At 42.4% G+C, this 23,134-nt stretch overlaps 1 protein-coding gene across 2 annotated transcripts in view; it reads left to right on the top strand.

Moving 5' to 3' along the window:
- The window catches only part of ENTHD1 (ENTH domain containing 1), a 120,186-nt gene that overhangs the window by 7,602 nt on the left and 89,450 nt on the right, over window positions 1-23,134 (top strand). The window lies entirely within an intron of this gene.

The following is a 23,134-nucleotide window of genomic DNA, read 5'->3' as shown; positions in this document are numbered from 1 at the left end:
CATTACTAGCATACTAGTGCTAGATTTTTTTGGCACAATAAAATAACTCTCCACAGGATGGAAAATTTCTAGCTCTTCCTATATCAGAAAGCCAAATTGGTAACAGAAGAGAGGTGGTGTTTCCATGGACTCTAGAGAGTTTCCAGATGAAGGAAGGAGCTCTATGTATGACTAAGAATGCCAGGTTGTAATAGTACAAGTAACAAAGGAGAAAGGTCTGGGAAGAGCGTCCACATATAAACAGTGCTGGGGTCTGCAGGATGCTGGCCTGGCACCACAGTGCGCAGAAAGAGCCTGATGCTTACAGGGACGAGGCTGTGACCTACAGTCCAAAGATAATTGGCGTTTATAATGATGGCGCTGAACCTTCACTGTGAGTCTGTACTCTCTCTGGAGTCATGAGAGAAAGGTCACATCATAGTTGATATAACCAAAGCACATGTTTATATAGTACATTAAAGTGTACAAAGAAAGCTCTTTTCTCACAACAACCACATGAATGAATATCATCCCTATTTAACAGATAAAGAAATGGAATCTCAGAGAGCTTAAGTGATTTGCCCAGGGTCATGTAGGTGTTGAGAATTTTTTTAAAAGTCCTAATTATTTAGTAATTTAAAATCTGTATATGGCTTATATACAAAGTCAATATTAGCCAGGATTGTATTAACCAGAACACCCTATTTCCTGGCCATACAGAATAGTTACTTACTGCAATACAGTCCCGGATAATCTAGAAATACAGAGAAACTTTTTTTTAATCAGCATTCAAATTTAGCTCAGAGCCCCCAAAGATGCTGCTCTTGCAGTTAAGGTTTTCATGAATAAAAGGTTTTCATTTCTCAATTTCCTGAAAAACAGTATTAGCAAGTTTCACACAAGTAGGTAATTATCACAATTCAAATGCAATCTTGACTGAATGTCACACTAGAACAAGATTTGGAAAAGATTATTTCTCAGCACAATAAGCAATCATTTACAGGCAGATTATTTTATATTATAGTATTCAAGAAAAAAAAAAGCTGAAAATAGTCTTGTCTGGATCTAAGCCACACCCAGGAGTTGGCTACAAAGGAACTGGCAACCGAGCTATCCAATAACAGAGGACACAGTGCAATCTGTAGGGAGGAGATTATAATAATTCGGGGTATGGTCCAGCACTTTGGTTTGTATTTATTGGGGAAGGAGTTTTGTTGTAGCTATTTCTCATTATTCCTCCATCCCAGGAGTCACAAAAAAGTAGCCATTGGGGGCCAAGCTTAGGGAGGTTGGCAAATGTTGGGAAATGTCTCTTGTTGAGGCGTTTTCTTCTAGCTCATCCTTTTTGTTCTGGTACAGATTGGTTTTGACTGGGATCCAGCTGACTATGGGCACCGTCCATCCCTGTGAGAAGAAAATGTAGGGTTTCTGTTCTTATGAAGTACTATAAACATTTGTCCAATAGGAGACCAATAGCGAAGTTGGGCTAATAACTGTTAACCTATTGTCAATTTAACTAAGACGCTAAGGACTGAAGGAAGCCATGGTGGCCAAACATCCCCTTCTGTTCTGTGTTTCTTATAGATCCTGGGTGAGGCTTAATGATAGGTAGGCTGAAGAAAGCCTTCTTTGCCAACACGTACGATGCTTTATAAGTCAGAAAATGACAAGGCAGCAGTGTCCATAGGGACTAGCTTGGTGACCTCGAGATAAATGAATAAAGCGGGCAATTTTCCTGCCCTGTGTGGGGAACGCTTAGGTGAAAGAAAGAACAGGACTTCTATATGAGGGTGCCTCAGACATGCTTGTTGCTTTTCGAGCACCCTTTTTCTGTTGTTCTTTTGGATGTCATATGAAGCCCAACAAAGAACCCACCAAATGTGGAGAAGACACAGCCCCCTCCTTAAGGGGTTCACAGGTTAATGGGGAGGCAGAGCTGGGGCTGGTGGCTGGGCCTGTCATGTCATCGTTAGAGGGAGCTTCCAGATGAGGAAGGGTGTGAATTTCAACGTGTATATGCTTCTGTGCATGTATACCTGTGTGTGGCTATATTTGTATCATAAATGTCCAGGTAAGCATGCAGATACACGTTTACCTATATACAAGTACATCTGTACGGTATATATGCAGATGTTAAAGTCTCCTTCAAAAGGATGTGAAAACTTCTAACTTTGGGGAATACAAAAGCAAACACAGGTAGGGACTCTCACTTCATTAGCCTTTGTTAATATTTTAATGCATTAACATCCACAACCACAAATGGATGGGATAGGCAACATGGTATTAGGGAAAGAACAGTGGGTTTGACGTCTGAAGATATGGGTTCAAATTCTGGCTTAGCTACTTCCTACATGGGTGACCAGAGATGTCTTATCTCTGGACCTCAGTTTCCTCATCTCTACAATGGGTGGGTTGGACTAGATGGTCTCTGAGGGCTCTTCCTTCTCTAAATCAATGATGCTGCGACCATGATCCTATGAACTGAAATGTGAAGCCATGAACAGACCCTTCCTTTACGGATCATTGATCAACAGTTTGCTATCGATGGACGCTGTTACCCATTGTTGAAACATATGGGAGGATATGAAAATAATGGGTGTTGCTCATAGCTTATTTGTCTGGGAGGTGTTACAGTTAGTCATTATGTTTTAGAGGAAGGCAGAGATGTGTGCTTTAGGAGAGGAGAGTTAGAATGCCTTCCAAGCTTGTGAGTTGTACTTTATGTCTGCTTAGACACGTGAGAAGGTTGAGCAGAAGTGGAGACTGAGGGGATATTGCTTGGCTAGAGTGGAAGGTGGGTGCAGGAGAGCCAGGAGAAAAGATGCCAAGAGGCTAGCTGGTGGAAGGCCACGGAGTGGCTAGGGTTGACAGTTTGTTTTTTCTAATAACCTTTTTTTTAGGTAATTGGGGTTAAGTGACTTGCCCAAGGTCACGCAGCTAGTAAGTACCAAGTGTTTGGTCTGAGGTCAGATTTGAACTCAGGTTCTCCTGACTTCAGGGCTGGTGCTCTATCTACTGCGCCATCTAGCTGCCCCCACAGTTTGTTTTTTCAAAAAGTTATTGATGGAGATTTGAGGAGAGGAATGCATATGATCAAAATGGCTCTTGATTTGGGTGCTGTTTCAGAAGAAAAGTGGCAGAAGGTGAGGACAACAGTGATGAGACAGTTGTAGTCATCTGAATCAATTATGACCTGAGTTTTCGCCTGAATACAGATCGTTGCAGAGGGAATGGAAAAGAATGGATGTATAGGCAATGAAGTGATGTGATGTGGTTGCCAGAAGAGCTAATGCCAGTCTTGGGGTTCACTAAAAGGGACATATGGGAAAGAGAGAAGAGATGGTCCTACTGTCCTCCACCCTTGGTAGACTTCCTCCAGAGCATCGTCTTCAGTTGTGGGACCCATGGTTGAAGGCCCTGCGGAGGTTCAGCCTTGAGAAGAGAAGACTCAGGAGGCCACAACAGCTGCCTTCATGTGTTTGAAGAATTGTCCATGAAAGAGGGATCAGACCCATTCTGTTTTACCCCTGAAGTCAGAAAAGAGGCCAACAAAGGGAAATGGCAGTGAGGTCAAGTGCGGCTTCAGCATGTCGGGCGGCACCAAGAGGCGGCAGTTTCCTGTTCCTTGGAGGTCTTTGGGTGGAGGCTGGATGTCCGCGTGTCAGTTATGGGAGAGTCAGATGAGATGGGCATTGACATCTCTTCAGCTATCGGCTTCTGTGATTCTGGAGTCCGATTTGACTAACCTCCTGTAGTCTGGCCACTGCTCTGTGTCCCGACAGCAACTGCTAACAGTGAGCTTCCTTGAGGTGCTTTAGGGAAGGGGTCTCGAGGCCACATGTGGCCCTATGACTGAATCCAAACTTCATGGAACAAACCCCCTTAATAGAAGGATTTGTTCTGCAAAACTTGGACTCAGTCCTCCCACCCAAGGACCTAGAAGGCCACACTTGGCCCCAAGGCCTCAGGTTCCTCACCTTTGCCTTAGGGAGTATCCACCCAGCATGCAGCCCACCATGGTGCCTACCACAGGGCCCCGCATCTGACTAGCACTCAGTAACCGCATGTTAGATGGACTTCTCACTCCTCAGCTCCTTTTCTTCACTGTCTTTTATGTCACTTCACACCACTAGTCCCAGGGCACTTTACAGGGATCCCCCAAAGAGCTGGTTGTTTTTATGATTAACACAACACTTCTCCCCAGATCCCCAAAGGTGAACAAATAAACAAATCGCTTGAGCTGTTGATATTATTTCCTAATTTTCCTCCCATATATCACAACTTTACATTGCTACAGTTGCAGAAGAGAAATGGAGATTTCAGGAGGCCAGAGCAGGGTGGAGAAACTGCATAGGAAATAGGCTCTTTGTGTTTGTAAAATGATAGCACTATTATAAAATATTTTAAATATGGGGGTGGCAGAAAGCAGGGATTAGCATAGTATAGTGGAAAGAATGCTAGATGTGGGATCAGAGAACCTGGGTTTGAACCTTGGCTCTGCCTCTTGCCAGCGATATGACTGCTGGCAAGTTATCTGAACCTCTCTGGGACTCAGTTTCCTAATCTATAAAATGAAGGGCCTGGACTAGATGGGCTCTGAGATTCCTCCTAGCTCTAGATCTCTGATCCGATGATCCTGGGGTTAGAAAAAGAAGGGGATGGGGCAGGACTTGTGAGATTGATGGGGAAAACCTGGTGGGAATTTGTGACCAAGATGGGGAAGAGGACAGGGAAAGAGAAGATGAGGGAAAAAAGGGAGAGGAATAATTACATTATAGTACTTTATGCTATACACATACATATTTGATGCAATTCATACAAATGGTTTTGTACTTTTATATTTTTAGCAGATCGGTGGCACTAGCCTTGCCGCTAATGAAATGATGAACCATCTAGATGTCAGAACTGATGGTTGAATAAATATTTTTTTCTATTTTCCTGCGAAGAAATTGTCTTTTTTAGGGAGATTTAAATAATTGATCTTTTAAAAACATTTTAAGAGCATTTCATTGTAATATTAGAATGAATTTAATTAAAATTGTCTAAAAATACCTGTCAAGCCTGAAACCCCATTTATGTCACCAAAACGATCTCATTCTTAATTAGAACTAGGGCAATTTGCATAGTATATAGTATTTTTCATTGAGTCAATTTAAATTCTAAGAAATGAATGTGTGGATTATGGTTTTAGATATAAAGTTTATTCTCAGTGAATTAATTCATAAAACTATGGTTAATTTTGTTGAAATGGATTATTGTCATTATCATTTTTAGCAATAATACGAGTGCATTGAGAGGAAAGCAGGAAAAAAGCACATTTCTTTTTTTTGATAATTAATTAAAAAAAAATTTTCAACATTCACTTCTGTAAGATTTTGAGTTTTAAATTTTCTTCCCCTCCCATTCCTCCCCCCACTCCAACACAGTGTGCAATCTGCTATAGGCTCTACTTGTACTTTCATATTCAGCATATTTTCCCATTCATCGTGATGTAAAGAACAATTAGAACTAATGGGAGGAACCCTGAGAAGGAAGTAATAAAGCAAAACAACAAAGGAAAAGGACAGCAAGCAGTCTGCTTCCATCTGCATTCAGACTTCGTAGTTCTTTCTCTGGATGTGGATCGCATTTTGCGTGAGGAGACTTTTGGAGTTGTCTCAGATTCTTGCCTTGCTGTCTGTCAAAGTCTATCAAAGTCAGTCATCGAACAATGTGGCTATTACCATACACAATGTTCTCCTGGTTCTGCTCATTTCACTCTGCATCAGTTCATGTAAGTCTTTCCAGGTTAAAAAAGCATATTTCGAGAAGCCAAAATATAGATTTAAGTTTAGAACCCAAAATGCTTCGTAACTAGAATGTGTGTATTGGTGGGTGACATTAGTGGTATCTTGACTTTGAGAATTTACCCTCACGTAGTCAAACTAGTAAGTGTTTGGGGGTGTCTACTTCCATAGTCACAACTTTCAGATTTTCTATACTTGGACTATGTTTTTACTCTTCGTATTTTTATTTTGTGATTTGTTTTGAATTCAGCATATATTGCTACTAATAAGACTTTGAGTATTATTGTGAGTATACAGAGTATTATGATTAGTATTTTCTCAGAGAGTGCTTTGTAAATTTTTAGGCACTATATAAATGTGAATTATTATTATTATGACGATTATTACTCATGCAGAAAATAAGATGACTATGACAATCTATGTTTGTATCTAGGGCCAGTCTTGTGATTAGGCACAGTTGGTAGCTACTTCTCTTTTGCAATTTAAACGGCTCAAGAAAGGTATTCTTGCTCCCCCTCAGTATACTTGTCTTTACCAGTAAAGAAACACCACCAATTTGTGAGAAAATTCAACAGATTTTCAGCAAGGAGAAAATCACTTAATAATAGAATGCCATATCTACCACCCACGTAGGAATATTTTTCCTACCTGGTCATGCCTATCAAAATTCTATGCAGCTTTCAAAGTCCACATGAAAAGTCATCTCCTCCACAGAGCCTTTGCTAATTACTCTACTTAAAAATTATTTCTCCTTCCTATGTTCTCCTAGTATGTTATTTGTACTTCTTATCTAGCACTTTTCACATATTGTCTTATGTTCTCATTTTGTTAGAGAGGAGCTTTGCCATTTCCTGAAAGTGATCCAGCCCTCTCTCCCATTCCTGTTGAATTTGAAGCTCAACTCTGGCCATTTATGCTGTCTGTCCATACATGTGTATATTATATGTATATATATATATATATATATATATATATATATATATATATATACACATATATATATATGTATATATATATATATATACATATATATATATGTGTGTGTGTGTGTGTGTGTACATACATATATATATGTATATATATATATACATATATATATATATATATATATATATATATATATGTGTGTGTGTGTGTGTGTGTGTGTGTGTGTGTATACATACATACATGGGCAGCTAGGTGGTGAAGTGGAGAGAGTACCAGCGCTGGAGTTAGGAAGATTCATCTTCCTGACTTCAAATCTGGCCTCAGACACTGTGTGACTCTGACAAATATCCTGTTTACCTCAGTTTCCTTGTCTGTAAAATGAGCTGGAGAAGGAAATGACAAACCACTCTAGTGTCTTCACCGAGAAAACCCCAAATGGGGTCACAAAACTTTGGATGAGACTGAAAATGAATGAATAACAACAAAAATATACACATGCATCCACACAGAGATGTGTACACCCACACTGACAAGGAAGCTCTAATATATGTTGTCCTCCACCTCCTACCTGAGCATTAAGTGTTTTTTATCCACTTAGTTTTTTTCCACTGTGGATGGTTAGGCCAAACTCTTCTGAGTATTTACAGATCTTTTCCAGAAAGCTGTGCAGTGTTCCAGGGCTTCCTGGAACAGATGTGAGGTCATCAGTAAATGAATGAGAGCATTTGAGAGACCTCGCCCTCCCAAGCAGTCAATCATTGTCCAACTTGAACTCTGTGTTAGGTCTCCTCTGTCACTGAGGGGGACACTGTGGGAGAGCTCGGGTCTCTCTGTGGATTATGATCAGAGAGATTGTTGAATAAGATGATTTCTATTATATCTTTCAAAGAATACTAGATAATTTTTATGTATGGATGAGAGACGCCTTGTTGGACAAGAAGAGCTTTTAAGATGGTGCATGGCTTGGTTTGCTCTGGTAGACATCCTACTGGGAGAACTGACTCCTACTAATCTTGACTTTCTTTCTATAATTGAAACCAGAAGGAAGTAACAAAACTTTCTTAATGGCTTCTGGCTTGTTCCATAGATTTAACACCAGAATTCTCCCAGCGTTTTTAGGCTCACAGATCTAGAGCTGGAAGGGATATTAGAGGTCATCTAGCATAGCTCTTTTGTTTTAGAGATGAGGAAACTAAGGCCCACCCAGAGAGATGAAGTGATCTGCCCAAGGTCACAAGGTAGTAAATGGAGGTAGCGCATGTAGGATTGTAATCCAGGTCTTCTGACTACAGAAGACAACTATCTCTGAGAAATTAAAAGAGTGCCACACAGAGCCATGGAGAGGTGCAGGATGAGTCTGAACAGGCAGACAAATAACGAATGAGTAATTTGGAAGATCAGGAGTGAGGGATATCATTGAGGAAATGTATTAATGAAATAGTAGATGAGCTAGTCACACGGTGAGAGCCAACACTAATAGATAGACAGCCTGGATGCTCAAGGGGAATCCTTGTGATTTTAGGAGCAGTCAAGGCCGGGCCTCTACATGCTGGATGAACCTCTTGTGGCTAACTAATTGAAGGACATGATGAGAATTGTACCGGACGAGGAGGCTTGGGAAGGCAGTGATTTATGTCATCAGAGGAAACGTCAAAATCTACGAGGCGACAAATCTGCTAGAGAATATTTGATGCGCCTTTTCTTGACTACTAGAATGCAGCCTCTGTGAAAGAAGAGACCACGTATTTATTCACTTTGTACCCTTCATGACCATTTCTTCTCTGTCTCCTTGACTGGATCTTCATCTAGGTCACACCCACTAACTGTGGGTGTCCCCAGGGCTCTTGTCTTGGGTCCTCTTCTCTTCTCCCTACACTGTTTCACTTGGTGATCTTTTCAGCTTCTGTGGATTGAGTTATTTCTAGGAGGATGATTCTCCAATCTACTTATCCAGCCCTAACCTCACTACTGACCTCCGGTCTCATATGTCCAACTTCCTGTTAAAACATCTCAGACTGGCTGTCCCACAGGCATCTTAAACTCGAAATGTCCAAAACCAAACTCATCATCTTTCGCCTCCAAAGCCTTCCTTCTCCCTGACTTCCCTGTTAGGTGGAGGATACCGCCCTCCCGTTCACCCAGGCTTACATCCCAGGTGTCATCCATCACTCCTTTCTCTCAGATCCCGTATTTGATCTATTGCCGAGTCTTGTGGATTTCACCTCTCTAACATATCTTACATCTGCCCCTCTCTAATCTAGCACTGCCATCACCCTGACATAGGTCCACACCTCAGCAGCCTGCTGGGGGGTCTGCTTGCCACCAGTTTTTTCCCCACTCTAGTCCATCTTCCACTTGGCCATGCAAACGATCTTCCTCAAGTGCAGGTCCAACCATGTCACCTCCCTGCTCAATAAACTTCATCTCTTGGATGAAATAGAATAAAACTCTCTTCTTGGTGTTCAGAGTCTTTCCTAACCTCCCCACCCTTCTGGTCTCCTTATGCCATCATTTCATTAGCGGCAAGGCTAGTGCTACTGATCTGCTAAAAATATAAAAGTACAAAACCATTTGTGTTAATTGCATCAAATATGTATGTGTATAGCATAAAGGACTTCCCCTCCTGTGACACCAGAATGAAACCATCCATCTCTTCACTGGCCATCCCCTGTCATGCCTAGAATGCCTTCTTTCCTTGTTTCTGCCTCCCGCTTCTGTGGCTTCCTTCAAGTCCCAGCTGAAGTCCCACCTTCTACAAGAAACCTTTCCTGATCCCCCCTCTTTCTAATGCCTTCCCCTTGTTGATTATTTCTGCCTTATCTTGTATGTAGTTGTTTGCCGGTTGTCCGTGAGCTCTGTGAGGGCAGGTCCTGGCTTGTGCCTTTCTTTGTCTCCCCAGAACTTAGTACACTATCTAGCACGTGGTAGGTTCCAAATAGGTGCTCACTACTGACTGACTGATGACCATGGTACCATTTAAGCTGAGGGCACTGAACGAATATCTATTAAGTTAATGAATCCCAAACTTAATCAATTCATAAGTTTTAAATTGTGCATTCATTATATTTTAATTCTTTGATGGCTTTGTTATTTCATCCACTAGTGCAGATTGTGATTCATCCGTGCCTTCTCATCATGTAGTAATCGTCAACTTTCCTTAAATGTTCCCTAGCAGTTCTACCCACTGCACTAGAGGCCTCCTTCTGTTTCTACTCAGCTGCCAAAATCATCTTCCTGAAGCAGAGGTCTGATCACACTATTACCCCTCCCAAGAATCTTCAGTAACACCCCCCCCCAAGATACAATATAAATTCAGGTTGGCCTATAAAGTCCTTCACAGTCTGACTTCAGCCCAACTTTCTAAACTTACTTCACATTCCCTGTCATGCAGTCGATGTTCCACCCAAACTGGCTTACTCCCTCTGCCTTAAAACCAGTCTTCTGTTTCACCTCCATGTCTTTCTTCAGTCTGTCCACTGTGCCTAGAATGTGCTCCTTTCTGCCATCTTCTTAGAACTCCCAGCTTCCTCTAAGGCTCAGCTCACGTACTGAGACCTCCAGGAAACTCTCTGAGCCTCCCTGTATCTTAGTGTGTGTGCTCTATATCCTTGGTTATTTTATATTCTCACCTCTTCATTTGTGTGTATCCCACAGAGTGTAAGCTCTGTCAGGGCAGGGACTGCTGTTCATTTCTCTTTTCAGCACCTGGCACCTAGCAGACACTTTTCAGATGCTTTTGAATCGAATGAGCCACATTGTAGCCTGGAGATGGCTGTCAGTGGAGCTCAGGTTCTGTGAGGTTCTACCAAGCTGGAAAGGCTCCAAGGGCCATGTTGATAAGATGCTGGGTCAGCTGTTGGAATCCTGCTTGAGCTCAGTCTGGAGAAGGCTGGCAGCTGCTGGCAGAGGTGGTAGTGACTCCCTGAGCAGATAAAAGTCTCGTGACCATCACATTGTCCATGAGAAATGCTGCAGAGATAATGGTTATGTTCATTGTAAGTAATCATAACAGCTCACAAAATTTCTCCCTTTGTGGGTTACAAAATGCTTTCTTCTTTTAAGCCAAAGAGGTGGTGCCATGGATAGAGCACAGAACATGGCGTCAGGTCAGACACTCCCTAGTTGTGTGACCTTTGGCAAGTCCCTTGACCTCTCTGTGCCTCTGTTTCCTCAACTGTAAAATGGGGATAATAATAGCCCCTACCTCACAGGGTTGTTGTGAGGATCAAAGGAGTGAACACATGTAAAGCAATTTGCAGACTTTAAGCACGACAGAAGTGCTAGCTATCATCATTATTTTCATTATTTCCTCACAACAACTCTGTGAGGTGGACAGTATAAGGGTAATTATCTTCACTTTGTAGATGAGGAATTACAAAGATTAAGGGACTTGCACGTAGTTAGACCTGGAGGACTGGGAAGTATAACTCCGGATTTCCCGTTCAAATAGTCAACCAACATTAAGCACCTACTATGTGCCAGGCACTGTGATAAGCACTGGGGATGTACAGAGAAAGTAAAAAAAAAAAACAGTCCCTGTCCTCAAGTTGCTTAGCATGCCAGCGACCAAGTGCAAACAAGATCTAGGTGGAATAAATCAGAGACAATCTCAGAAGGAAGACACGAGAATTAAAAAGGATTGGGAAAGGCTTCCTGCCGAAAATGGGATGCTACCTGTGACTTGAAGCCATGAGGTACAGAGGAGGAGAGAGAACGTTCTCAGCCTGGGGGGGTCAGCCAGTGAAAGGGCCTCGAGTCAGGAGGTTCGGTGACCTCTTCAAGGAGGCCACTGTTACTGGATCACAGAGTGTATTTGCATGAGTGAGGTATAGAAAGACTGGGGAGGTAGCAAGGGGCTAGCTTATGAAAGGCTTTAAAAGTCAAATAGAGGATTTTGTGTTTGATCCTGGAGATAATAGGGAGCCATTGGAGTTTAGTGCCTAGTGGGGTGACATGGTCAGGCTGTGCTTAAGAAGCATCAGTTTCACAGCTGAGTGGAGAGTGGATCGGAGTGATTGGTTTCTTTCTTCCTGAAGGCCAGGTGTGAGGTGACGAGGGGCTGTATAGAGGTAGTGGCAGTGTCAGATGAGAGAGGTATGTCTTGAGGTTTTGTGAAGGATAGGAATGACAGGACTTGGCAAAAGATTGGATGGGAGGTGGATGAGAGAGTGAGGAGTTGAGGGTGTCTTTGAGCCTGCATGAATAACAGGACGGTGGCCCCCCTCCAGGGTAATAGAAAAGTTAGGGAGAGGGGAGGAAGGTAATGAGTTTGGTTTTGGACATGCTGAGTTTCAGATGTTTATGGGAATATAATTCTAAATATCTAATAGGCAGCTGGAGATGTGAGACTGAATGTTGGGAGAGAGGTTAACACTGGATAAGTAGATGTGAGAATCATCTGCATAGAAATGATTATTGACTACATAGAGCTGATGTGATCACCAAGCAAAATAGTATAGAGGGAGAAGGGAAGAGGGCTCAGGGTGGAGCCTTGAGGAATACCCACAGTTAGCAGGCTTGACCCGTGAAGGTCCAGTGAGGGAGACTGAAAAGGAGCAGTTAGACTCACAGGAGAAGAACCTGGTGAGAGCGGTAACCCCAAAACCCAGAGAGAAGGGAATCTTAAGGAGAAGAGGGTGACTGACAGCATCACAGGCTGTAGAGCAGTCCAGGAGGGTGGGAACTGGGAAGAGCATTTAATTTGGCAGTTAACGTCTTTGGGAGCTTCGGACAGGGCAGTTTGTGTTGAATGATGCAGTTGAAAGCCAAACCATAAAGCGTAAAGGAGAAATGGAAAGGAAAGGAAGTGGAAGCATCTATTATAGATGGGCGACCATCTCAAGGAGTTTAGCCACAAGAGGGGGTAGATATAGGCTATAATAGTGAGAATAAATGGATGAAGTGCAGGTTTTTGAGGATGGGGGAGCCATGGACATGTTTGTTGGCAGTAAGGAAGCATCCAGTAGATAGGGAGAAATTGAAAATAAATTATGAGGGGATAATGTAGGGAGCAGGCAATCTGCTGGAGATGATGAGATGGACGTGATTATTTGTGCACGTAGAGGGGTTAGGCTTGGCAAAGAAAAGGACCACCTCTTCATGGGAGGCAAGAGAGACAGAGAAAATAGTGGCAGAAAGTGTCTGAGTGATGTGAGATGAAGAGGAAGGGGGAAGAGGGAGCTCTTTGTGAATGGCCTTACATTTTTCAGCAAAATGAGGCCAGGTTCTCAGCTGAGAGGGTGGGAAGAAGGGGAGCCCTAGGAGATTTGAGAATGGATGAAAAAGTCTGGAAAAGGCATTGTGATGAGTGGATGAAGAATCGACTAAGGAGGTGTAAAAGGCTTGCCTTGCTGCAGTGAGGATGCAGTTGAACTAATGTAACATGTTCCAAAGTACACCATTCTTCTGATTGTGAAGGATTTGGTTGGCATGCAGGGAGAACCTATTTCAATATCTTTTTTCTTTTTCCACTAGTTGAATTGCCCTCTCATTCCACTCCATCTTTTATGACAATATGGCCAGTGCCCATGAGGCTAGCACTTTCTTATTGGTCAATGTGTCCTCAAGAATGAAACATGACATTTTTTATGTGTTGAGTGCCCCTAGTGACAACATTAGCTATAAAGAATCCATTAAGTTGGGAACAGAACAGTAAACAGAGGGAAAACAGACTAATTTACCTCTCATAGTTAGACAGTTGGTTATCATAGTTAGACAGCTGACAGAGAACCATGTACCCCAGGAGATATGGTAATGAGTTTGCTAATCCAGTCCTGAATATCTCAGTCTCTGGCTACATGTGCTTTATCTCCTTTTTGAGGAGATTGAAATGAACTTTGAAGTTCAAAAATTTCTGGGAAAAGACAAGTGTATTCAAAAGACAGAAAAAAATGCAAACCCCCCCCCAAAGGGAAGGGATTGCTTTGCATGGAAAGTTAAAGGCACAGGATGGCTTGAGTTTTGAATTTAGTTGCTAAAGTTTGGAGATGATTACTTGTCCAGTGGGAGTAAGATCGGGGGCATGGTAAAGATGGCCACACTTCCACGTTTTCTAGTCCTGTAGCATGTTTATTTTTATTTGTGTATGAGCAAGTGGGAGTGGCACCAAAGCAAGGAAGAAGCTGGATCAGCTCAAGTAAACGAGAGGGCTTTGTGGGAGTCAACATATTTTTGAAAGCAAGCACTGATGAATTAATTCTCAAGACATATGAAAGAAGAAGATATTGAACAATTTGAAAAAATCATGACTGTTTCTATCAAAAAAGGTGATTGAGAAGCTATTACTGTCTATTGACTTATCTGCTGCTTTGCCATCTTTATCAGAATAATTTGCACACATATTGAGGGCATTCTTGATCAGAATATGAAAAAGGGACAGAGAGGCTTTAGTGAACTATATTCTACAGCAGATCATATTTCCTCAGCTCCACAATTGACTGCAAGGTGCAGAGAATATAAGCTCCCACCATAAAAAATCATTTGATTTGGTAAAACAAAATGCCACCTGAGAAGCTGTCCTCTACAAAGAGAGCTCCCGATGTACGTGTCACGGTCATACACGATTCCTTGGGAGGTGCGACAACAGAGATAAGTGCTGTTTGATCTGATTATTGACATCAGCTTCACTTTAGGCTCGCCAGAGGTGTTTTACTCTTGTCATAGAACACAACCACAAACGCATCCCTGTCCTCCAGAAGCTCCTGTTTGTGGATGACCTTGTGCTCGGATATTGCAGAAACTCCTCAGTGAGACCTAAACTCATTTAAAAGAGCTCAGCTGGCTTACTGACACAGGAGATTCCGTTCAATAATGGAAGATGAAGATGGCGTATCGCCTGCCTCGCCTCTGGTGTACAGTTGGATTTGTTGACCGTGAAACTGGGACCCATAGTGCAGCCGGCCAGTGATCTGGGCCTAGAAGAGAAGGAAAAGAGGAGGGTGTTATCGCATCGGGGAAATTGCACTGTGACTTCCAAGCTTCTGTCCACCAAAAAACCCTGTCTTGTTAAGACACTGATGTTCTGTCTGCTTCTATGTCATGAGATACTGCAGTCTCTGAGGATTCCAAATCTCTGGTCACGCAAAAAGCACTGATGAGACATATGAAGTGGTGCCAAAGCTATCAGTGGCAGCAAGAAAACTTGTGATTTGCGTAGATTTGGAGCAAGAAGGGATGAGAGAAATCATCCGGTGCAATCCCAGAATTATATGGCTGAGGAAATGAAGACCCAGAGAGGTCAAGTCCTGAGCGGAAGAGCTGGCATTTGAAGCCAGATCCTCTGAGTCCAAATCCAGCTCTTTTCCTACTCTGCTATACTGATCAGAAAAAGACACAAGTTGGTTGGTCATGGAGTGAGCTGGGGAAGGGGGAGAAGGGCATCATAGATAGCAGTAGTATGTGCTACACACGAAGATTGCTAGAATGCCAAGAGATCAAGAGGGAGATCCTCATCATTTGGGAGTGGAGATTGTATGGGAGAGTATAGATAAGAGACACACAGGATGAAAAAGTGGGGCTACTTAACAGCCACCCCACATTCATGAGATCAGGGATCCTTTGAAGTGCTGATGTTGTTTGATGACTTTGGCTGGGTGCCTTTCATGAATGGTATTCTACTTTTATTAGTGGGCCCTAGGTGGCACAGAGTCAGGAAGACTTACCTCTGTGAGGTCAAATATGCCCTCAGATACTTAGCAGCTGTGTGACCCTGGGCAAGTCACTTAACTTTGCCTCAGTTTCCACATCCATAAAATGAGCCGGAGAAGGAAATGGCAAAACACTCCAGTATCTTTGCCAAGAAAACCCCAAATGGGGTCACAAAGAGTTAGACATGACTAAAAAACTACTAGAACGATTTTGTTAATATTTTGAGAATTATAGTTAATATTTTAGACATTTATTCTGATGGTGATGCAAGGAAAAAAAAGTTATAGATAAAATGAAAAAGCCTATCTGTTTCCTTCTGATATTTTTAGATTGTTTAAAATTTTTTTTTTAATATAGGTGAGAAAGTAGGCACATTGGTCCGTAGTTACAGATATTTTCTCAATCACTTTTTTTGTTATAATGTCTATGATTTTTCCTGCAAACATGTCATTTCTTTGCCACTTTTAGATATCTTGAAAATCAGTACTTTAGTGTTTTAGAGACTGTCACCTCCGGTACAGATTTCGTCTGGTTGTACGTGGTCTGGTTCAGGGTCTGTCCCTGACTCCATTCTTGAGTGTTATTCGCACTTTCCAAAAAGACAGCCTGTCAAGGCCTGAAGTACTAGATTCTTTTTTTTTGGGGGGGGGTTAGGCAATGGGGTTAAATAACTTGCTCAGGGGCACACAGCTAGTAGGTGTTATATAGACCGGATTTGCACTCAGGTCCTCCTGAATCCAGGGCTGGTGCTCTATGCACTGCACCACCCAGCTGCCCCTAGATACTAGATTCTTGATAGGTTGACTCCACTTTCATCGTGATGAAAACAGATTGTTCCTGAAACTCTGGCAGCTCTATTCCATCGTTTCTGCCTATTGTCGTCCTGGTTTCACCTAGAACTGCTTTTAGCATCACTTGCTTTAGTTGCGTCTCACTTTAAGAGCTTTCTACAGATTTATTTTCCTGCGTACTGCCATTCTTGTTTTGTGGGTTGATAGTGCTTGCGGTCTTCCGCCGTCCCCCTGGGCCATTTTGACACGTACAGCTTATATTCTGAATCAATGTCACCTTTGGATTCCATGTCTTTCTTAACCGTTTGCTGGCCGAGAAGGTTTCTGATGTTCTCTGGCCACCTTGTTGTGGCCGTCGCTTTACAGGAGTTAAATTTCTATAGGAAATGATCATCATGTAATCAGAGCTCTGGAGCTGGAAGAAATCTCGGAGGTCATCTTTTCCAGTGCTCTCTTCTTGCAGATGAGGAAAGTGAAGCCCGTGAGCTTGTGACATTCTGGAGATCACAGGTAGTAGGAAGCAGGACTAGAATTCAACCTCTCATCCTCTATCTCCAAATCTGCAGCATTGATTGGAATCAGGTTCTTGGGGCAGCTAGGTGGCCAGTGGTTAGAGCACTGGCCCAGGAGTCAGGAAAACCTGAGTTCAAATTCAGCCTCAGACACTTACTAGCTGTGTGACCCTGGGCAAGTCACTTAACCCTGATTGCCTCAAAAAAAAAAAAAGGAAATAGAAAAGGAATCAGGTTGTTTCCCTTGTCCACTTCCCATTTATCAGCATCAATAGCTTGTTTGAATGTAAGGCCAGCACTGTTATCATTGCATGGAATCACAGAACTTGAGAGTTGGAAGGGACATCAGTGGCCACGTAGCCCAACCTGGTATCGGGCCTCTGCCTGAAGACCTTCAAGGGAGAGGAACAGATGACCCGGAGACAAGTCATCTCACTTTTGGACAGCTTGAATTGTTGGGAAGCTGTTTTCTGAATCAAACCCAAATTGGCCTCTTTGCTATTTCTGCCCATTGTTTCTGGCTCTGCCCTCTAAGACCAGTCCCTCTGACTTGAAGACAGCTTTCACGTCCCTCCTCTTCCAGGCTAAACTTGCCCTGGGCCATCAACTGCGTCTTTTTTTTATTAATTTATTTTGTTTTATCAACTATCACTTCCATAAGCTTTTGAGTTTTAAATTTTTCTCCCCCTCCCTCCACCCCCCTTCCCAAGACAGTGCACAATCTGATATAGGCTATACATATACATTCCTATTAAACATATTTTCACATTAGTGATGTTGTAAGTAAGAATTAGAACCAGTAGGAGGAACCACCAGAAAGAGGAAACAAAACACAACAGAAAAAAAAATGGCAAATAGTATGCTTCAATCTGCATTCAAACTCCATAGTTCTTTCTTTGGGTGTGGATAGTATTTTCCATCATGAGGCCTTTGAAGATGTCTTAGATCCTTGTATTGCTGGGAAGGGTTAAGTTTATCCATATCAGTCATCACATAATGTGGCTGTTATTGTGTACAACAATCTCCTGGTTCTGCTCACTCACTCAGCATCGGACCACATGAGTCTTTCCAGGTTTTTCTGAAGTCAGCCTGCTCACCATTTCTTATAGCGTTACATTCATATACCACAACTTGTTCAGCCATTCCTCAGTTGATGGGCATCCTCTCAATTTCCAATTCTTTGCCACCACAAAAAGAGCTGCTATGAATGTTTTTGTACCCGTGGGTCCTTTTCCCATTTGTATGATCTCTCTGGGATATAGCCCTAGAAATGCTATTGCTGGGTCAAAGGGTATGTACATTTTTATAGCCCTTTGGGCATAGTTCCAAATTGCTCTCCAAAATGGTTGGGTCATTTCACAACTCCACCAACAATGCATTAGTGTTCCAATTTTCCCACATCTTCTCCAATATTTATCATTCTCCTGTTTTGTCATGTTGGCCAGTCTGATAGGGGTGGTGTGGTACCTCAGAGTTGTTTTGATTTGCATTTCTCTCATCAATAGTGGTTTAGAGCATTTTTTCATATGACTATAGATGGCTTTAACTTCTTCATCTGAGAACTGCCTGTTCATATCCTTTGACCATTTATCAATCGGAGAATGACTTGTATTCTTATAAATTTGACTTAATCCTCTATATATTTTAGAAATGAGGCCCTTATCGAAGACACTGGTTGTAAAAATTCTTTGCCAATTTTCTATTTTCCTTCTAATCTTGGTTGCATTGGCTTTGTTTGTGCAAAAACTTTTCAATTTAATGTAATCAAAGTTATCCATTTTGCTTTTCATAATGTTCTCTATGTCCTGTTTGGAACATCAACTGCTTCTTGATGTCATGAACTACAGGTTCATCATCACCTGGACACTGTCCGTTCTTGAACAGTGGTGCCCAGAACTGAACACCTCCCTCCAGGTGAGTTCTGACCAGGGAAGAGTACAACGGGGTGATCACTTGCTATTCCCAGAAGCTCCGCCCTTCCTGGGAGAGCCCAACATCAGATTGGCTTTTTGGGCTGCCACATCCCGTGACCGGCTCTTCTTGAGCTTTCAGTCCACTTAACCCTCCAGAGCCTTCTCGAAAGCAGCATCTTTTCATCTTCATCCTTTCTTTTAGTTCGATGCTCATTTTGACCTTGACTTTAACTGGTGACTCCAGTATCTGTGATGAGTCATCTCCTGTCAGTTTCATTTTTTTGTGCTGGTGTTTCTTGCCCGCCATGTGAAATACCTTCCTACTCCTTCTGGAGAAAGTATTCATGAGTGTTAGGCTTTGAGTAGCCCACTGTTCTTTGTCTTTCATTTCGTCGTCCTGAGCCATATTTCCCAATATTTTTTGCCATCCCTTTCTGTGCCAGGCTTTGTACTGAAGCATTGATGTACACATTGAGTATGTTTAGAGAATCTCGGCAAGTTCTTCAGAGCATTTTTCTATGTCTTTAATTTCTGCCACAGATGTTGGCACAACAAGCTGCCGTTATCTGTGTAGTTTGCTGTGAGCTTTCGCTCGTTAGGAGCGCTATGAGGCAAAATGACCCGTTATGTGGGAAATATTCCCAGCTGCCCCTTTCTTTGTGTCTCTGAGGAGACTCTGTAAGCCACCCTGCCATTTAGGTTCCTCAGGTCTTGGGCTTTCATCCACAATGAGAATGTTAGTGTTGCTGTGATTCTGTTCTCTCCGTGGTGTGTCAATACCCAGAGTCAACAATCTCAAGCTTTCCTTTTCGTTCCCACCTTTTGTGTTTTTCTTGGGGGTGTGCCTATCTATGGAAAAGAAATCCCAGACTACATTGTTGTTTCTTAGCCCTTTTGTTCTATAATCCAATTCTTGGATAGCTTTCCTTTTCTTTTCCTTACATCTTTTCCAGTTTAGAAATGGGAAGCCCAGTGGGTTCAAGTCTTGCTTATTCATATGCCCTCTTGTTATTTTCAAGGTTGGGTTTGGGCCCTTTGTGTCAGAATGACATTTTCCTGCTCTTCCAAGATAGAGTTGGACTAGTCTGAATCTCTGGCTCAAAGGATCACAGATCTTGAGCTGGAAGGAGCTTTAGGGATCGTGGACTCCAACTCTTTTTTTTTTTGATATAAATTTATTTATTTTTAGTTTTCAACATTTACTGCCACAAGATTTTGAGTTCCAAATTTTCACCCCATCTCACCCTCCCCCACCCAAGCATGCATTCTGAATACCCCTTCCCCTAGTCTGCCCTCTCTTCTATCTCCCCCTCCCTTCTCTTATCCCCTTCCCCTTCTATTTTCTGTAGGGCAGGATAGACTTCTGTACCCCATTTCCTGTATTTCTTATTTCCCAGTTACATGTGAAAACTTTTTTTTTAAACATGTGTTTTTAAAACTTTGGTTCCAAATTTTCTCTTCCTCCCTCCCACCCACCCTCATTGAAAAGGCAAGCAACTCAATATAGGTTATACATGTGCAGTTATGCAAAACACTTCCATAGTAGACATGTTGTGAAAAACTAACTCTGTTTCCCTTAATCCTATCCTGCCCCCCATTTATTCTATTCTTTCTTTTGACCCTGTCCCTCCTCAGAGTATTTACTTCTGGTTACCCCCTTCACAATCTGCCCTCCTCTCTATCATCCCCCTTCTCTCTTGTCCCCTCCCCCCCCATTTTTGTGGAGGGTAAGACAGATTTCCATACCTAATTGAATGTGTATGTTATTCCCTCCTTAAGCCAAATTCTATGAGAATAAGATTCACTCATTCCCTCTCACCTTCTCCCACTTCCCCTCCACTTTAAGAGCCTTTTCTTGTCTGTTTTTTTTTGTGAGATAATTTAGCCTGTTCTACCTCTCCCTTTCTTCTTCTCCTAGTATAATCCTCTCTCATCCCTTAATTTTATTCTCCAGATATGACCCCTTAATCTTCAACTCACCCTGTGCCCTCTACCTACCTACCTACCTACCTATCTATCTATATGCATACATATAATTTTTCACCCTCCAACTACCCTAATACTGACAAAGGTCTCCTGAGTTATAAATATCATCTTTCCATGCAGGAATGTAAACAGTTCAACCTTAATAAGTCTCTTATGATTTCTCTTTCCTGTTTACCTCTTCATGTTACACTTGAGTCTTGTGTTTGAAAGTCAAATTTTCTATTCAGCTCTGGTTTTTTCATTAAGAATGCTTGAAAGTCCTCTATTTCACTGAATGACCATTTTTTTTCCCCCAGAAGGATTATGTTCAGTTTTGCTGGGTAGGTGATTCTTGGTTGTAATCCTATCTCCTTTGCCTTCCAGAATATTATATTCCATGCCCTGTGGTCCTTTAATGTAGAAGCTGCTAAATCTTGTGTTATCCTGATTGTGTTTCCACAGTACTTGAACTGTTTCTTTCTGGCAGCTTGTAATATTTTCTCCTTGATCTGGGAACTCTGGAATTTGGCTACAATATTCCTAGGAGTTTTCCTTTGGGGATCTCTTTCAGGAGGAGATCAGTGGATTCTTTCAATTTTTATTTTGCCCTCTGGTTCTAATATATCGGGGCAGTTTTCCTTGATAATTTCTTGAAAGATGATGTCTAGGCTCTTTTTTTGATCATGGCTTTCAGATAGTCCAATAATTTTTAAATTCTCTCTCCTGGATCTATTTTCCAGGTCAGTTGTTTTTCCAGTGTTTTCTAATTTTTCATTCTTTTGGATTTGTTTTACAGTGTCTTGATTTCTCATGAAGTTACTATCTTCCAATTGCTCTATTCTAATTTTTAAGGCAGTATTTTCTTCAGCAATCTTTTGGACTTCCTTTTCCATTTGGCCAATTTTGCTTTTTAGGGCATTCTTCTCCTCATTGGCTTTTTGGACCTCTTTTGCCATTTGGGTTAGGCTATTTTTTAAGGTCTTATTTTCTTCAGTATTTTTTTGGGTCTCCTTTAGCAAGCTGTTGACTTGTTTTTTTGTGATTTTCTTGCATCACTCTCATTTCTCTTCCCAGTTTTTCCTCTACTTCTCTTACTTGCTTCTTAAAATCCCTTTTGAGCTCTTCCAAGGCCTGGGACTGATTCGTATTTTTCTTGGAGGCTTTGACTTTGTTGTCTTCTTCTGGTTGTATGTTTTGATCTTCTTTGTCACCAAAGTAAAAATAATATAGTCTGACTCTTTTTGCGCTGCTTGCTCATGATCACAGCCAATTACTTGAGTTTTAAACTCTTTGTTAAGGTAAGAGTCTGCTTCCAATGTGGAGAATGTACTGTCCCAGGCTTTGGGGGTTTATACAGCTGTTTTCAGAGATACTTGTAGGGACCTGTACATTTTCAGTTCTTGCAAGATGGTATGATAAGGGGCGAGGTGTTTACTCCTTTCCTGGCCTGTGCTCTGGTCTATTAGTGACCACAAGCACTCCTTTCTGTCCTGGAACTGTGAAGAAAGTTTTCTCTCCACTGCCACTCTAAGCTCCACCACGCTAGCACTCCTCCTCACCCCAGGACCACCACTCAGAGCTGTGACCCAGATCCAAGCACAGGCAAAGCAAGAGATTCCTGCCTCAGCACCAGCAGAGAGATCCCCGCAGTCCCCCTCTGATCAGCCACTTGATTCCCCCTCAGTCTGTGGGCTGGAAGCTCAGGACCCAGCCACGGCCCCGGCGCCTGGGCTTTGTGCTCTGCACTCTGCGCTCTGGAGCTGGCTCTGACCTAGCTCCTCTCTCACCACAGAAACAGACTTTTCCCACTGACCTTCTAAGTTGTCTTTGGTGTTTGTGGGTTGAGAGGTCTGGAAGCTGCCACAGCTGCCCGAGATTCAGACCTCTGAGGCCTGCATGCCCATGCCACGCTGCACTCCTCTCACCGCCCAGAGTGATATGCCTTTCTGGTCAACCATCCAGGTTATCTTGGACTGGAAATTTGCTTCACTCTGTCTTTTTGTGGGTTCTGCTGCTTTAGAATTTGTTTAGAGCCATTTTTTATAGCTATTTGGAGGGGTTTGGGGGAGAGCTCAAGCAAGTCACTGCTGTCACTCCGCCATCTTGGCTCCACCTCCCTCCCTTCTTTTACAGATGAGAAAATGGAGGCATTGCCCATGGTCACACAGCGAATAGGTGTCTGAGTCTGGATTTGAACCCAGTCCAGCACCTTGTTCGCTATGCCACAACGATAATTTTCTTTTATTCTAAGACCGGTTTTTCTTTTCCTCTGTTCACTTTTCCTATTTGTACTTGGTATCCAAGCCTCCTGTTTCACAGCTGCTTCAAATTCTGGGCCTCAATATCATTTGATAAGCTTGTTCATACCCGAGCTTGCTCTGCCAAGTTTTAGGTTATTGCTTCAGTAACTGGACAAGGGAATCGGCCCATGTGTCCTAACATACACACCTCTTCGTTATAGCCTTTGAGGAGAAATCTGGTCTGTTCTCCCTTCATGCTTGGAAATGAATATGCCCTAGTTTAGGAGGGAAGGACCACCTTGTGGGCTGTGATTGCTCTTGGGAAAGAATTACTTTCCCTTTAGCTAGCAGCCTTGAACACTCTCATTGCTCTTG

The sequence above is a fragment of the Phascolarctos cinereus genome, unplaced genomic scaffold (assembly GCF_003287225.1).
Source record: "Phascolarctos cinereus isolate Bilbo 61053 unplaced genomic scaffold, phaCin_HiC Scaffold_1;HRSCAF=81, whole genome shotgun sequence".
In the NCBI taxonomy this organism is placed as follows: Eukaryota; Metazoa; Chordata; class Mammalia; order Diprotodontia; family Phascolarctidae; genus Phascolarctos; species Phascolarctos cinereus.
The sequence above is the reverse complement of the archived record's forward strand: the minus strand, read 5'-3'. Positions and strand labels throughout refer to the sequence as shown.